The sequence below is a fragment of the Giraffa tippelskirchi genome, chromosome 2, assembly GCF_054371585.1.
Source record: "Giraffa tippelskirchi isolate mGirTip1 chromosome 2, T2T-mGirTip1v1.2.pri, whole genome shotgun sequence".
Taxonomy (NCBI): domain Eukaryota; kingdom Metazoa; phylum Chordata; class Mammalia; order Artiodactyla; family Giraffidae; genus Giraffa; species Giraffa tippelskirchi.
The window spans coordinates 145,973,397-145,991,048 of NC_137276.1; the positions used below are offsets into that span (position 1 = coordinate 145,973,397).

Here is a 17,652-nt window from a genome sequence, read left to right on the forward strand (position 1 = left end):
ATCTAGGAATTAAAATAATATTTATTAAACACACCACACACTTATAAGTGAAATTATAGACGGTTATATCAACATATGATACTTCACCGGCTTCTTCTGCTTCAAGACAGGTAAGTGAGCCCCAAGGCTTTCTGGCACAAAACACTGAGCTAGTCAGTAGATCTTTTACTAACACCTATTGGGAAAATGTTCTATAGACATCGTGATTGAATCCAAACAAAAACTAGACTACTGCTAGGTTCTGTCTACCTCAGTGTCATTTATTATGAATAAATTATTTTACTATACAAGTTTTTGTGAATTTTTGAATTCTAAGCTATGTAGACTGGCATATATTCATTCTAGTTATTTATAAATAACTAATATATGCTACTGAACTTCAGACAACATTCTAAATCCTTAACAGTAAGGTTCATCAGTACTAACAGTGAAGTCAGTACTATAAGTCAAATGTGTTTCTTGAGCATCTCTAATTTTTCATCCACCTTCTAAAATGATTAGATCAGTGAAGGTGGAAAGCTTGTTCTGTTTAAGTATCCGCCCTACCATTTTCTTGTTTCCTATTCTTGTTTCTGATATTCTGTTTCTTTGTAGGAATCTTCACATTATTAGTCTAGTTTATGGGGTTTGGTTAAAAGTGAATAATATAATTCACAAACCTATATAAGCAAACACAAGTAAACTTACAATAATAAGCCCAAGTCCATGGCAATTTTCAGAAATGGAATGAGTGAATGGGTGTGCCACTGTTGCTCTGCAGAACTCCCAACCCTTTGAACACCATTATGTACCATATGTTATACATGACTCTCTGACACCACAGCCAAGTGAACCCCAGTATCAAATATTAAAAACATTTAATTTTTAAAATCTAAAATGAGCATATATGGAGTAACTTGAGCACTGTACTTCAATGGAGAGCTTTCACTACTATGATGTGTACACACCCAACACACACAAACTTACACACATGTACCTTTGGGAAATACTAAATCAGACTATTCCTGTTGCTAGTCTTTACTTCTCCCTGGTTCTCTCAATTTTTTTGTGGTGAGTCCTCTCATCCCTCTCACAGAGGTCTCTAATCTCAGTTTTCTATAAATGTATTTTCTCTTCCCTTCTTTTCTTCATTCATTCATTTAGCTTTTATCAGGTGACAGCTCCTCATGGGAAAAGCCCACAAGAGTGATTTAATATTGAAGGGGTTAAATATCTGATTCTAGGAGTTGAAGGATAAATAAATCTATGGAAAATGGTGTATTAACAGGTATCTTAGTTCCTCAACCAGGGGTCCAACCTATGCCCTTTGCAGTGGAAGCCACAGAGTCCTAACCACTGGAACAGGGAATTCCCAGAAAATTTTAAAAATTATATGTAGGGCTATATTTTAGTTTATGCATTAATATCTTCCTGGTCAATTCATTTTGAAAGCAACAATTTTCCAGTGTTCAGTCTTCTTTATGGTCCAATACTCACATCTGTACATGACTACATAGTTTAGCTATATGGACCTTTGTCGGCAAAGTGATCTCTGCTTTTTAATACATCGTCTAGGTTTGTCACAGCTTTCCTTCTGAGCAGCAAGCATCTTTTCATTGATGCTTTCAGATTATGGTGTTGGTGAACACTCTTCAGAGTCCCTTGGAGATAAACCCAGTCAATCCTGAGGGAAATCAACCCTAAACATTCATTGGAAGGACTGATGCTTGAAGCTGAAGCTCCAATACTCTGGCCATCTGACGTGAAAAGCCAACTCACTGGAAAAGAACCTGATGCTGGGAAAGACTGAAGGCAGGAGGAGAAGGGGGTGACAGAGGATAAGATGGTTGGATGGCATCTTTGACTGAATAGACATGAGTTTGAGCAAACTCCAGGAGACAGTGACGGATAGGGAAGCCTAGTGTGCTGCAGTCCATGGGGTTGCAAAGAGTTGGACACGACTGAGGAACTGAACAACAACAACAAAGGTGATTTAAGATAATCCAACAGGATAAATACATATTAAAACCACTTGTACTAAAGCAATTCAATTGGCCAAAAAAACACCCAAAACCATTATGTATCCTAAATGTCTGCCTTTATAATCTCACTTGCTCAACCTCCTCTACTCTCACTGCAGCAGATCACCCTCCCTGCTCTCTGTACTCTTTGGCTGCCACGACACTGCCCATTACTTTGTCAGAAATGTCCTTCTACTGTGGTTTTGCCCACAAACCTAGCCCATCTCTTCTTTCAAGTTTCAGCCCAAATCAGCTTCCTCCCTTGATTACTCACTCACTACTTCAGAGAAATGCATGTCTCCCTTACCACAACTCTGAATTGCCTCATGCTCTCACCATGCCTCCCCATCAGGCTTCCCCAGGCCAGGGACTGATCTGCTCATCTTGCTGTCCCACCACAGAACTAAGAACAGTACCTTGAGCATACAGTTTGTGGGATACATATGATGATAAAATCACATAGTATCTGTATGTGCAGGAATAGGTACATACATAGTTGAAAATAAAACACAGTAGAACTGAATTACAACACAAATTACAATGGCAAGGAAGAATTCAACAGCGAGTTTGCTTTGTTTTGTTTGTAATACTTAGGAGAGCCTGGCTATACCAATAATTTTAGTATCACTTCCAAGAAAGCCAATAAAGGTTGATCTTTTGCCATTAAAATAAAAAAACTATAAGCCACATCATAAAATCTGTAAAACTATCAACTACTTAGTGTACTACATAAACTAAACCCATGTGCTTCACTTCTTGTGATGAAATAAATGTTTGCAGGCTTTAATTTCGTCTATAAACAAAAAGCTGTGCTTTTAGAATCTAAATTTCACAACATTTTACCTAAAATAAATGAAGTATTAATCTTAGAATAAGCTTTCAGTATAGAAACAGACACTGCTAATTCAGCAGACATCACTATACATAATCAGGATTTTTTTAAGATGAAAAATCCTATTAAAAACAGCCTAACAGTATATTTTGACTGATCTTCAAACATACTACCCTGCAATCTCTCCAGAGGCAAATTTCTTTGATTTATAAATCTCTTTTAAAAGCTAATGGATTATGAACCCTCTGCCTAAAAAAATTAAAAAAAAAAAATTTTGCTTATAATTTATAGCAGTGACATCATCTAATCTAGAAACCAGTAATTAGTAACAAAGGCAAGAATGAGTAGCTGGTATCTTTAAGAAATAAAAGTTACAAATGAATTTTTTAAATTTGGAGAACTGCAGGGAAACTACCTCAAGAATTAAGAGAAAAATATATCAATCCTACCATAATCAATCTTCTTAGAAAGATTTTTGTTAAATAAACTTCTGGACAACAGAAAAGTCACGGATAAAGTTCAAATTAAACTGCTTAGCACAAGACTGAAAGCACGATAAATAATGGTGATTACCTCCAACTAGAACTTTTAAAACAGGAATATATTTGTAAATCAAAGAGTTTCAACTTAATCTTCTCAATTACAATGATCCATTTCACACAAAATGACTTTGTTAGCTGCCTTCTTCAACATGGCAATCTCAAATAACACACTATACATTCATCAAAGCTCTAAAGTATTACGTCCCTCACTCTCCTCACCCTATTCTTATTTCTCAGGGAATCACACACACAGATATAAGCTGGGCAGCCAAAAGAAAAAGTGAAGTTGCTCAATCGTGTCCGACTCTGTGCGACCCCATGGACTGTAGCCTACCAGGCTCCTCCGTCCATGGGATTCTTCAGGCAAGAGTACTGGAGTGGGGTGTCATTTCCTTCTCCAGGGGGTCTTCCCGACCCAGGGATCGAACCCGGGTCTCCCGCTTTGGAGGCAGACGCTTTAACCTCTGAGCCACCAGGGAAGTCCCTCAGCCAAAAAGGAAGGTTAGTGAAAAGGGGGAAGGAGCTGTGATAGAGGATTATCTTAAGAAAACTGACCCTGAGATCAGGCCCAAAGGCAGAGCAGTTAGGCCAAACACAACGTACCCATCACGGGCTCTGATTTCCACTTCACTTTGTTATTTAAGTGATTTGCTGCTGCTAAGTCGCTTCAGTCGTGTCCGACTCTGTGCAACCCCATAGACGGCAGCCCACCAGGCTCCGCCGTCCCTGGGATTCTCTAGGCAAGAGTACTGGAGTGGGTTGCCATTTCCTTCTCCAGTGCATGAAAGGGAAAAGTGAAAGTGAAGTCGCTCAGTCGTGTTCGACTCCCAGCAACCCCATGGACTGCAGCCTACCAGGCTCCTCTGTCCATGGGATTTTCCAGGCAAGTGTACTGGAGTGGGGTGCCATTGCCTTCTCCTTTAAGTGATTTAGGGGAAATCAATTTTATTATGATCCCAAATTTTCTAAAAATAAATATGCAGGACCACAAACGCAAAGAAAAATATAAACATGCACTGGTGTCTAGCCATTTTTTACTTCAGTTAGGTTGGTTTCACTGGCAGTATCACATGTGGTTCAATTTTATATTAAATTTATATTTTTAAAAAAACCCACTATTGTGCAGAAGACAAAAAAACTCAAGGGCCCCAAAATTTGCCTGTCAGGAAGTAAGCAATCCATTTAAAGACAATAAAAACAACACTCCTACTAAGCCACAGAAATTTTTAAATTAAAGCTTGGTTTGGGCAGTTTCGAGTGTTATTAAAAGTAAAGTTTATTTTTAGGCACTAACATCTACTCATCAAAAGCTTTCAGTCCACTAACTTTCAATGTAGAGAATCTGAATATGAGAAAAGGCTCAGAACCAAATTTAAGCTCTGATGCTAGAGAGATGATATAAAAATGTATGAATAAATACAGTATTATTGCCCATTACTTTTTTAAAAACTGAGTACATCAACATTATATAACTGTAACTAATTTCTTTTCCTTAAAAAAAAATCACTAAATTAATGGTGCAACTGTAACTTAAGATGTCTTAGAAATATGACAGATTTGACATTGTTTTCTTTAAAAAAGCTGATGGCAGCTAAATCATTTTTTTTTAAATAGTTTAAGGGGAAGAAACAAGTAAAAGATAAATGGAGACCATAAAATAGCATAGTGAAAGTGAAGTCGCTCAGTCGTGTCCGACTCTTTGCGACCCCATGCCCACCAGGCTCCTCCGTCCATGGAATTTTCCAGGCAAGAGTACTGGAGTGGGTTGCCATTTCCTTCTCCAGGGGATCTGCCTGACCCAGGGATTGAACCTGGGTCTCCCGCATTGTAGGCAGACGCTTTACCGTCTGAGCCACCAGGGAAGTGGCATAAGGATCTAAGAAATAATGAGACTGAAAAAAAATTAAACTTTCCCTATTTGCCTAAGACCACACAAGTAGGTGTGTGACACGGAACGAGCTACAAGTAAAAAACTGACATAATTCCTAGATCTTATTAGATTTCTTACTCTTCCCAAGGGGTGAATATTTGATTCAAGACGCCAAAGAATCTGAATAGGTAATTAGGCTAGACAACACAAAAATCATTCTGATGAACAATCCATTCCCAGCAGAAATGAAACAGCTCTGCCAGGGATGTTGGGTCTTGGATTAACTCCATCCACAGAAATACCCTTCCAGATTCTAACTTGTGACACAGAGGGTCTTTCACTTGGATTTAATTGGTCTAGGACAGAATCTGCACAGCTGTTGAATTTAAAAGCTCCTACAGGTGATTCCAGTGGGCGCTGAGGACCACTGGACTATGTGGCAGGAAAAGGGCAGGATGGGGAACTTTACTAGCCAAATTATTCATCTATGCAGGGAGGGGGTGGGGGAAAGGACAGAAGGATCACGTCTTTCAATAATATTAGCACTGCAAAGTGAGTCCTTCTCTCACTCTAAGAACAAGAGTGGGAAACATACCATATTGAGTAAAAGTTTTATTAATTTGATTTTAAGATTAACGAAAGAAACAAAAGATGAATGATAAACTCAATTCTTCTCCCCAAAAATCAATTAGAAAAGCAAGGACAATAATAATGAGGACATCTCAGAGAAAAAAAGACACAGACCACAAAACAGGAATTACTGTTTTAAAAAGGTACATTCATATCTTTTAAACAAAATCTGGATTATCACTCAACATGGAAATTACTACAGTGGAATATGATATGGTGTTGTAAGTGTGTCCTGCCCAATTCCTTCCTACTCAGCCTTCAAGTACGCTATCAGGACCACCAATAACCTCTGTGGCATCTTTGCACAAATTAGACTCCAGCAGGACAAATTAGAAAAAAAGAGAAGCCATAGAGTACCTAGGGTTAAGAGCCTAAACTATGGAAACATGCAGCTCTGAAACTACAGCCAGACGACCCAAGACAAGGGACTTAACCTCTCAGTGCCTCAGTTTCTGCATCATATAAACTGTAATGAGAGTATTTACAAACTGCTGCAGAGTGCCTGGCACAGAATTCAAATCATTTAAAAGAATACATGTAAGTAAAAAGGAGGCCTTTCCTCTGAGAAGAAGACAGTCCCAATACCAGGGAAATGGCTTGGCTGAGTGTGGCCTGAATGTCAGCACCCACTTGTTCCCTTGGCTGTGAACATCTGTGCAGGACACCAACTGTCCATTCATATTCTGCTGTGCTGTGTGGTACATGGCTGTCGAGTCCAGCTTTGTCTTCTGTGAGCTGATACAAGAGCTTTATATATATGCACACACAAAAGAGAGTAATCATGGATAAAAGTTCACATGAACATGACATTTATCTTGACCAATGTGACCACACAGAGTGGTAATGAACACGCAGTGAAGCAGAGCCTCTCAATCACACTCCAAAACTAAGTCTTTGCCTTTCAGTTTGTAATAGAAAGGAAAATGCTTAACTTTTTAAAAAATTAAGAACCTGCCAGCAGATAATTACTAAAATGAAAATTGTCATTCTGAAGTACTCTAGACACAAAAAGAAAAAATATATTTACATTTAATTAGATGTTAGGTTCAGAAATTTAAAACATTACATTTCTGTCACAAATATTCAAAGAGTCACTCTTGTGTCTTAAGAGTATTTCCTCACATATGGAAAAGCTTAAGAACTCATTGCTTTGACTTTGTATTTTTAAAATTGGTATAATCTAGACAGGACCAACACATGTTTTGTCTTCACTAAGCGAAAACAAATTGCTCATTCAACTACCATGTTTCTATCAGCATGGCAGTCACAAATACACCTCTTTAAGAATTTAAGGTTGTCCTGTCTTTTTAACATAATTCATTCTGAGTATATTATAAATTGGTGGCAGTTTAGTCAGTCGCTAAGCCGTGTCCAACTCTTGAATATTATAAATTACGTATTCATAATCCCCAAAAATGTCTAATTCTCATCTGATGTTGGTTTGCCAAACTGCTTTCAACTTCACCAAACTTAAAACATTTAAACCGGCAAATACACTGTGTTATCTGCCTATTCCACTCTGGACACAGAGACATAGGAAGAGGGACACGAAGACATATTCTTCCACACTCACTCACTCTCAATGGAAGGATCATGAAAAGAAAAAAGACCACCTTTCTTATGTAATTCAATATATTTAGCTCAATACAAAACATTACTCCTCTCCCTACCCACCACCCAAATCACAATACAGCACCAGTGGAGACTATATGAATACAATGGATCCATCTGACTTTTCAGTTGTTGTCATGCAATGGTATAGAGGCTGACACTATGGCCAGAAAGTAAAATAGTTTTGGTTTTGCAGGCCACATAGTCTCTATCACAACCACTCAACTCTGCTATTACAGTGCAAAGTTGCCACAGACAATACAGAAATGAATGACTATATTTCTGTTTACACTAAAACTTTACTCAAAATATGCAACAACAACAAAAGGCTACAGGCACCACTTTTGGGCCCTGAAGTAATGCCCAAGACCAGCCAAACCTCTACCAATTGAGGACAGAGCGTAACACTTGTAGGTTATACAAAAATTTTAAAACAGTTTGTAATCAAAAAAGTAACAGAGCAAGCAAAAATAAATTATTCAAGTATTCTCCACTAAAATCATGTAACCATTCTACACGAAGGAAATTTTCCAAGGCATTCAAACCTATCTTATATGGAACTATACATAGTAATGAAGCTCAATTAGAAAGGAAGAGTACTGAAACTCCAGTATTTCTCTGACATCTTCAGACCTAAAAGGCAGTGGAGGCAGAATGGAAAGAACACAAGATTTCTACTCTTGCTCCTTAAAAACACAAGTCTTTCACATCATACCCAAACAATCATGAGCAAATCTTCAATGTCATCACCTGCAGAATGGGGTTATTATACAGGGCTACACTCCGCAGAGATGGATAGCTTTACACCAAGTATGAACACAGAGCTTGGGTTACTATAAGGAAAAAAAATAACCCTATGATTTAAAAACAATCAATCCTATTAAACCCTTAAAGCTGTTTATGTTTTCACACAGAAATAATACTAATAAATATCAGCTGCCTGTAACTGCTTATAGAGTTCAAAAGAATAGTTAGTATTTAAAGTTAAGAACAGTCTAGAGGGGCGGTCCTAAGATGGCAGAGGAATAGGATGGGGAGACCACTTTCTCCCCCACAAATTCATCAAAAGATCACTTGAATGCTGAGCAAGAACAGCCAAGTATTGAAAGATTAAAAACTTAGGTTCTAAGTTAAAAAAAAAACAAAACTGTTGATGACTTTTATGACTTAGCATTGATTATAAAAATAGCAATGGGAGTACTAAAAAAAAAAAAAAAAGTCAAACAAGAAGGAACAATGAAGGCATAGAAATAGCAAAGTGGTCCTGGAAATGAACTCTCTTGGCCAGAGCCAATGGAGCAAGAAAACATCTTGACCTTAAGTTTCGGCAATACTAGCTAATGTTCACCAAGTAGTGGGTGAGGAGAAATGAGAGTTATTTTGTATATTTTTAATTAAGAGAAAATGATATTGTATTTTAGTTTTCTGACATGGTTAGTGACAACTGGACACCAAAAATCACTTCTATAATGTGAATTAAAGTTATTGCAAAGGATGTTTTCACATTTTCTAACAATCTTAAATCATAATTCACATATAAATCTGGGGGGAAAAAAGTAAACTGTGCAATTATCTTTTGAAAAACAAGTTCATAAAACTATCCACAAACAGAATAATATTTAAAACAAATGTCAATTTTCTTATCTTCTCCCACTTCTCTAATATCAAAGCAACTAAAAATTCCATCAACAGCAAAGGATCTGAATGCAATAAATGGACTCTCTCCATCAGTGAAACATTAATCACCCAAGAAAATGCAAATTAAGATGAAAGCCTGATGCTCCTTTAGGAGACCAGGATGCAATGTGATTTAAAGTCCATGTTTATCCCTGAAACCAAGTTAAATGGCAGTTTGCTTTCTGGGGTTTTTTGTTTGTTTGTTTGTTTGTCTGCTTTTAACTGGTTGTTAAGATGAGATGTATCCTGCAACAGACAACAGAACTGTGGGAAAAATGAAGGGGGGTGGGGGAGAAAGAAGGGGAAGAAAAGTTTTATTAATCTCTCTACTACATATTATTTATGTTAAAAGTTAGCCTTTGACCAACAGTGGAACAAAACTCACTAACATACATCAGTAAATAAAAATCCTTGCCCTCACAAAGTTCAAATTCCAGCAGAATTTAAAATCAAGTGTTACGTAAAAGGTGATAAATGCTACAAAAAATGAAAAAGGGAATTTCTTGGTGGTCCAGGGGTTAGAAATCTGCTCTTCCATTTCAGGGGGCACACGTTCAATCCTCAGTTGGGGAACTAAGATCTTGCGTGCCGTGGTGCGGCAAATAAAAAGCAAATAAAATAAATTAAAAAGCAAGCAAACGACAACAAAAAATTTTTTAAAAAAGAAAACTGAAAAAAATGCAAGTAGGGTGAGAAGAATCAGGACTTTTCACAGGGAAGAGAGGTGCTGACACCCACAATGCAGTAGAAGCAAGATGGTCAGAACTGGTTTGAGAGCCGGTGAGATACTCAGGAAGCTACTTTTATGTTTGTTCTGTATTCGGAAAATCATGTATGAAGATGTGCCTTATCTTAATGTTGTCCGCTTAGTGTTGGAAAGAGACCCTCATATCCACAAACTATAAATGACCTTCATGTTTCAATTACTCTAATTTTTTTCTCTGTCTGAAATATCTGTTTTTACCTACATTTACTATGTATTATGAAGCTGTAATTCCTAGGATAGATACTAGGTGTCATAAATGACAGGTTTATGTAACTATTTAGCATTATATAATATTATGAAAGCCATCCCAGAAGTCATCAAATGCAAAAGAGAAACTTCATAATTGTTGCTCAGAGTCTGCTCATTCAAATTATTTTTCATACAAGCATTCTTACAAAGTTAATATCAAAGAACTTCAAACTTTCTCAAGACACCGGATACTAAAAAAACAGAAAAAGGCCACTGAAATGGAATGCCTGATCACTTAAATTCTACTACAGTTTAGATAACAGATTCAATTTTTTAACATCCACCAAATGCTTATATTGTGCCTAGCATTACACACACTTAACTACCCATCATCACCTTAAAATACTTTAGTTAAAAAGAACTAAACACAACTGTAGATATAGACCAAAATGTACTCAAATGCCTAAGGGTCTCTGGTCTTGTTAGCCTTCCTCCCACTGTGTTCCATATTCTTCATTAGTGCAACAATAAACTCAACTATAAAATCCTGGAAAAAATCAGAGTTATCTCTATAACTTGTACCTACTGTCATTTCTAAAACATAATTCTAGATCTCAAGGATGGGGGTGGTAGTGGTGGCAAGATTTGTGGAGGTCAGACTATGGCAACAAAATCTCATCTCTTCCTCAGAAGACGGGAAATAAGCCAGAAATTGTTTAAAGAATATTTTGAGGAAAACCAAAGAGGATGAAAATCTGTTGTGTGTGATTGTTCTACGGCCTTTTGATCTCAAGTCAAGGCTAACCAATCAGATGAAAAGAACTACCCTGATGATTCAGACTAGAGGAAATCATAAGACCTAAGCAGACCACAGCTGTAACCTGTTCACTCAAAGGCTACAGGACCGGAAAGCCCATCAGGGTCGTAGCAGGCCAGATGTGTCAGCAGAACATGCAATCCAGGAGCTGCTGTCTTTGCACTTCCTCCTACCACCACCACATGACTGCTCAGGTACAAGGGTACAAGAACTCACAGGAGGCTGTGGAAGCCACCCTGGCTTGGAAACCTTAAGCTGGAACCAACATTCTCTTTTAAGAGTCTCATGGGTATAGCTTCCAGGGGACCCAACCTATCAAGGGGCACACTCAGTTAGAAGAATGTACCACTTTCTCCTATCAGGTAGTCACTCCTACTCCAGATGCAACTCACAAATGAGGGACCATTTTGCCACACCCCACAGTGGTAATACCTCTGACATTCTGCCTTTATGTGCTATATGAAACACAGTTGAAAATTAAACCAAGGTCATTTATCCAAAGAAAGAGAAAGGTTTGGTGAACCTTTTCCTCACAACACACTTGGGTCCTTATCCCTACTCTGCCTCTAGGATGTCAATGGTCTTGGGCCTGTAAATTAAGCTTCTATGGGACAAATTCACCTTCTATACAAGCAATGACTGGGTTGAACTGTGAAATTGTCTGGAGTCTTTAAAAAAATAAACTAGGCTCACTGAAATACAGACTCTCAAAGGAAAGAAGAAAATACCTTCTGATTTCTAAGATATAAAGGCAACACAGATACAACAACTAACAAGCTAAAAAAATATCTTACAGGGAATTCCCTGGTGGTTCAGTGGTTAGGATTCAGCACTTTCACAGCCACGGGCCCAGACAGGGAACTAAGATTCCATAAGCTGCCCACGAGATGCAGCCTCCCAATTTTTTTTAATTTAAATTTAAAAAATATCTTATTAATAGCACAGACTGTTTGTTTTGATGATATGAAGATTAAAGCAAAGCAATGTACTTATATAGTTCACAAACTGAGGTCCAGAGGTTCAGTATTTCTTACTAGAAGTAACAAAATAAATATTAAATTCTGCATCAGTTGCATACTCAGTATCATTTAAATCTCAAAACAAGCTTGTACAGTAGGTGTTACTATCTCTGTTTAAGAAACAAGCTAACTTGGGCTCAAAGGAATTATTAGACCAAGAACAACACTAGTAAGAGGAAGAGCGAGGTACATCAGGTGCTGGGTCTCTTATCAACTTCCTCTCTAGGTCTCTTTGCTTCCAAAGAGTTCTTATTCCAACACAACAAAGAATCTGTAATGAGAGTATCACCTTACGTAAGCAGAAGAAATCTATATCCATACTCGTACTGCTGTAGGTAGGATGGGATCAGTACAATATGGATCTTGGGTACCCCCACCAGGGGACAGTATAAGTACACTCACGAATACATACAACTTTTTTGCCAGCCACACCTACCCATTTTCCAAATACTTTTGACCTAGAGTATTCTGTACAACTAACTAGTTCTTCAAATGCCATGTAAAAAAAACAGGTGTTGGGGAGGGCAGCCATCAAGGCAAGGGAGGAGGCTAGGGAAGAGCTCGCTTTCCTGAAAACAAACAACAGATGCAGCATTTCCTTCTGCTGTATTATTTAACAGGATGCCTCCTGAAGCAGTAGCCATTTCTCACTGAGGCAATGAGTCTGATGGAATTCTTTCACTGGGGACAATGGAATAAAAAAAGAAAGCAAGTTCTTTCCTATTTTTTTTTAATTTCTTTAAAATAGTACTTTCAGTTACTTAAAGCCAACTGGACATCATTCTCTCCTAGATGTTCCCAAAGCACTGCAAACTTACTATGAAAAAGAAGTGAAAGTGTTAGTCGTTCAGTCATGTCTGACTCTATGCAACCCAATGGACTGTAGCCTGCCAGGCTCCTCCGTCCATGGAATTCTCCAGGTAAGAATACTGCAGTGGATAGCCATTCCCTTCTCCAGCGGATCTTCCTGACCCAGGGATCTAACCTGGGTTTGCTGCATTACAACAGGTGGACTCCTTACAGTCTGAGCCACTATATAAACTTATTTCATCTCCCACCCCAAACTTGTTCCTCTTCTCATATTCTCTAGTATGGCTCTATCCTCCAGTCACTCAAGCAAGAAATATGGCTCCTTCTCCCCCCTCATCTCCTATAGCTTATCCAATCAGCAAATACCATCCCTTTCTCTCTCTAGGGTGTTACTTCACAAACGTGTTTTCAGTTCCCCAAACCTCCCACATCCTCATGACTGTGGATGAGGTATATCCTCGAGCTAAACTTTAGATCGCTCAACTAAGTTCTACCACCATTGTGGATACTTATTTGATATGCCTATCTCCTTTCAATAGACAATACATAGCTTGAAAAATGTCCTAGAACAAAGAGTAACAAATATGATCAAATATACCCTTCTCACAAAGGAGTGCTAGTGATTAAAATAAAGACTTCAACTGCACAGGTACCAAAAAACTATGACAATAATATCACTGACATGTTATTCACTCATTCACAAAATCAATTTCATGAAGAATGAAGACAAATGTTAGTCTAATGCAAACCATATGTGAAATTAAGAATCCTGGAAGTATAATTTTTTCAAGGGTAAAAAATAAGAACTATGACCACTTATTTAACAACCACACGTTGCTCTGAAATACTGTATTACCCAAACAGACTAGCGAACTATAACACCTTAGTAAACCATTGAAAACCATTTCAATACAGTACCACTCTGTTACAAACAAAGACGCAAATTTTAAAATATAAAGGCTGCTCTTAAAAGGCATTTCCTAGTTTTGCCCTTTTAGGGTCTATGGTTTGATTGTGATCCTGATGATCACTGCAGACCAGATTAGAGGAACTGGTAACACAGAGACTACATAGAAAGAATTATCAACAGCTGCAAGCAAATCACTGAGAAAGGTCTAAGATTTGCTATTTTTTCCCTTCATTGTGCTACAGACAAAAATGGACAGACTAATCAAAGAAAATGCAAGGCTTAAAACAGGCAGGGACTCCTTTCATCATCAGTTTCTAACCTCAAAATCCTGGAAAGACAGACAAGGAAGGTAGACAAACTCGCTCTACTGGCATTCTAACACTGCAGGAAATAAACTCCAAAAGAATACAGATGTGCTTTACGTGTTTACTATAATGAAGCTGTCTGTGCATTTTCAAATCTTCTAGGTTTATTTGTGCCACTATCAAACCATATCACTATCTCATACATATCATTTTTATTTCTTGCTTTCCCCTCTCAAAATAATTTGAATATTTTATGTTCTTGCTCTCTTCTAGCCACACCAAATTCCCTACTCCTTCCTACAGGCATCTAATAATCCTATGCCAAGTCATTTCTTTGCAATACACAGCTGTTTAAAAGGGGGGGGGGGAGACCGCTAGTTCTTTACCATTATTCAATTATATTAGTGCATTCGTTCAATAAATATTCACATTGCCTTCTATTTCACAGTTTTGCCCATTCTTCACCAAATTCAAGCATTTAAGGCAGAAGAAACTACACACAGAACTAGGACTGCAACAATACTGTGACTCCATCACTTACTGAGATGATACATCAGGCTGGTTATTTTATTTCTCTAAATCTGTTTTCTCATCTGTAAAACTATATAGAAGTGCTGCTATGAGAACTAAAAGACAGAATGCATAACAAGCATTTAATAGCAACTGAGATATAAAAAGTAATTAATGGCAGTACTGTTCATTGGCATTCTGAAAATGGGGTATCAGTTTTGGATAAATATTAGATATAAATAAAAGAAAAAAAGAAAGTTATCCAACAGGAAAGCAGGGGTGGGTCAAGACTTTGGCTGCTGCAAAATAATAATAATCCATTTTTAATTAGCATCACAATCAATCATGTATATTCAGTAGTGGATTAATCAAGTGTCAATATTTTAAAGAAATATAAAACTAACATTTTTATTCCTGTTCCCTGGCTTCTAAACCGTAGCTGAGAAGCAATGAGACTACCACGTAACACAGCAACACTTAACTCCTGGGAATTACAACTTTCAGTGATAGCAAATAATGGGTAAGTTTAATAAGGCTTCAATTAAGCCTTCTTCACAATGAGACAGTATCTTTAAATAGTATCTTTGTTTTTTAACGTCATATAGATTACTGAATATCTGTGTAGTTTTAAATCATTTTCCTTCTAGAAAAAACATCAAAAATAATTTACAAACATCAGAAATAAATTACAAACATGTAAATTGTTGTCTCCTATTCCAGAAAGTTCATTATAGGCAGCGTAAGCTCTCAGTTCTCCCTGATGTCTGCTACACTGGACAATTTAATGTCTCTATAAATTCCGTAAATATGCATCTTCTCTAGTATAATAATAAAGATGTTAACAGTATGATTCAGTCTAACAATGTCACTAGTAAAAGACTAATTTTACTAATTTGAAAGAAGTCAGCAAATCCCACCTGGAGTTTTAGTCAATTCTGCTTGACTTCTGTGTCAATGATTGGAAGAACCATAAAGTAAAATGGGCTATTACGTTCAAAGGGCAGAAAAGCAGTACTGGAGAGCAGAACAGGATCAGCAGTATAAGGCGAATGTCAGCCAAGAACCACTGAACATTCTGACCCAGTCAATTTGCTTTTTTCTATCATGCAGGGTAAGCAGTAAACAGAAAAAAAAAAAAAGTCTACTTTGCTATACAACAGAAATTAACATAACCTCATAAATCAACTATACATCAATAAAATAAATTTTTGTAAAAAGTCTAGGGTCAATGGCCTTTTATACACTTCCTAACGATATATAAACTGACTTTTTTCTTTTCTTCACTTTTTTAATCCATTGTTCCTGGACAGAAATTCAGGACACATCAAATGCTCAAGCTATGACTGTCATGAGCCACATACTAAGAAACTTTTTCCATTCTAAGTCAATGGAAAACATCTATTCTTTCAAAATCACTTATCGCTTCAAACTCTCAAATGTCCTTGAACATTATTCATTTATTCAGAGCCTATTTTAAGAACCACAGATTTTACATTGTAAAGGGTGAAAGAATAACCTAGTTAAAACCATACTACAAGTGCAAAAATAAACTTCTAGAACTGCTTCAAACTTTAAGTCTCCACAGAAGTCTCTGTCTGAATGGAGGATAACTTGGCAGATTATGGATCTCCTTGAAGTTCAATTCTACCCAGATACGTATTCCTACACTGACATTAAGTATACAAGGAGAACACAGAGAAATAACCAGACTTTTGTTCAAAGTATATCTGGAATAACCTTACTGCTAATTTGATCCATCTGATACTGAAAAATAATATACACACATATATACATACATATATCAGTCCCCAATTCCTGGCACAGAGCTCTAAAAATCCTTGTAACTTCCTAATGATACTAACACTGGGAATGTTTTTTGTTCTAATATTTGATGTTAGATCTTGGTTTCTCAAAGAGGTCCTAAATTCCTTGGAATTTGCTGGATGATAGAAATGACTTTAGTTGTAATGAGGAAACTCTCGGTGAGCTGCTAGACAACTTCAGGATGGAGCTGGTTACAAAAAAGAACTCCACCGTTGTCATCCTCCAGGAAAGAGAGAGCGACTGGTGACCAGGTTAAGGTCTGACCATGCTGCATGATGAAGCTTCCATATAAGCCTCAAAAGGATGGGATTCAGAGAGCTTACTGACTCACTGAATGCATAAATGCACTAGCAAGCATAGAAGCTCTGCACCTCTTCCCCCATACTCTGCCCCACGCATCTCTTCCGTTTGTATGTTCATCTGTATCCTCTGCCAAACCCTTCCTTTTACAATCAACTGGTAAACATCAATAAGTGGTTCCCTAAGTTCTATGAGCCATTCTAGCAAATTATCAAGCCCAGGAAGTGGGTCACGGGAACCCCAACTTATAGCCAGTTGGTCAGAAGCGACAACCTAGGACCTGTGTCTGGCATCTGAAATGAGGGCAGGCTTGTGGGACTGCTCCCTTAACTCGTGAGATGATGCTAACTCCAGGGAGACAGTGTCAAAACTGAAATGAACTGTAGGACACATGTTCATTACCTTCTCATGTTTTCTTTATGTCAATCTACAATGATTTTCTCTCCCCAAGCATTATTCAAAGAACATATATTTCACAAAGACGTTATCATGGGCATTTCACTTAAAAGTTGAAGACAATAAATTGTATACAAAGCTCACAGATAAAGAAAGACAAAAATAAATGTATAATGGGAAAAGAACCAAAACACAAGTTCTAAACATTGTTGTCTCCTGAGGATAGGGCTACTAAAGAAGTCCCCCACCTTTTTTTCATTTTATTATATGCATTCATCGTTGTCGTTGCTGTGTCACTAAGTCGTATCCAACTCTTTGTGACCCCATGCACTGTAGCCTGCCGGGCTCCTCTGCCCATGCCATTTCCCAGGCAAGAATAATGGAGTGGGTTGTCACTTCCTTCTCCAGGGGATCTTTCCAACCCAGGGATTAAACCCCCATCTCCTACTTGGCAAGCAGATTCTTTACCACTGAGCCACCTAGGAAGCCCCATGCATTCATTACTTCCAAGGTATTTTTTTAAAGTACTGAAATTTCTGATTTTCTAAGTCATCCAAAGCCAGAAAATTCAACTCCTCTCATGTAAATAACAAATACTAACTATACACATATGCCTTTTGTACACCCCCATCACTGGTAATTTG

The 17,652-nt window shown here is 37.6% G+C and overlaps 1 protein-coding gene and 1 non-coding gene across 19 annotated transcripts in view; both read right to left on the minus strand.

Moving 5' to 3' along the window:
- TBL1XR1 (TBL1X/Y related 1) overlaps positions 1-17,652 on the minus strand; it is a 171,208-nt gene that overhangs the window by 84,744 nt on the left and 68,812 nt on the right. The gene's annotated exons all lie outside the window — the stretch shown is intronic.
- Positions 3,782-3,853, minus strand: TRNAW-CCA (transfer RNA tryptophan (anticodon CCA)). Its single transcript has one exon. It is a non-coding gene; the product is annotated as a tRNA-Trp (tRNA).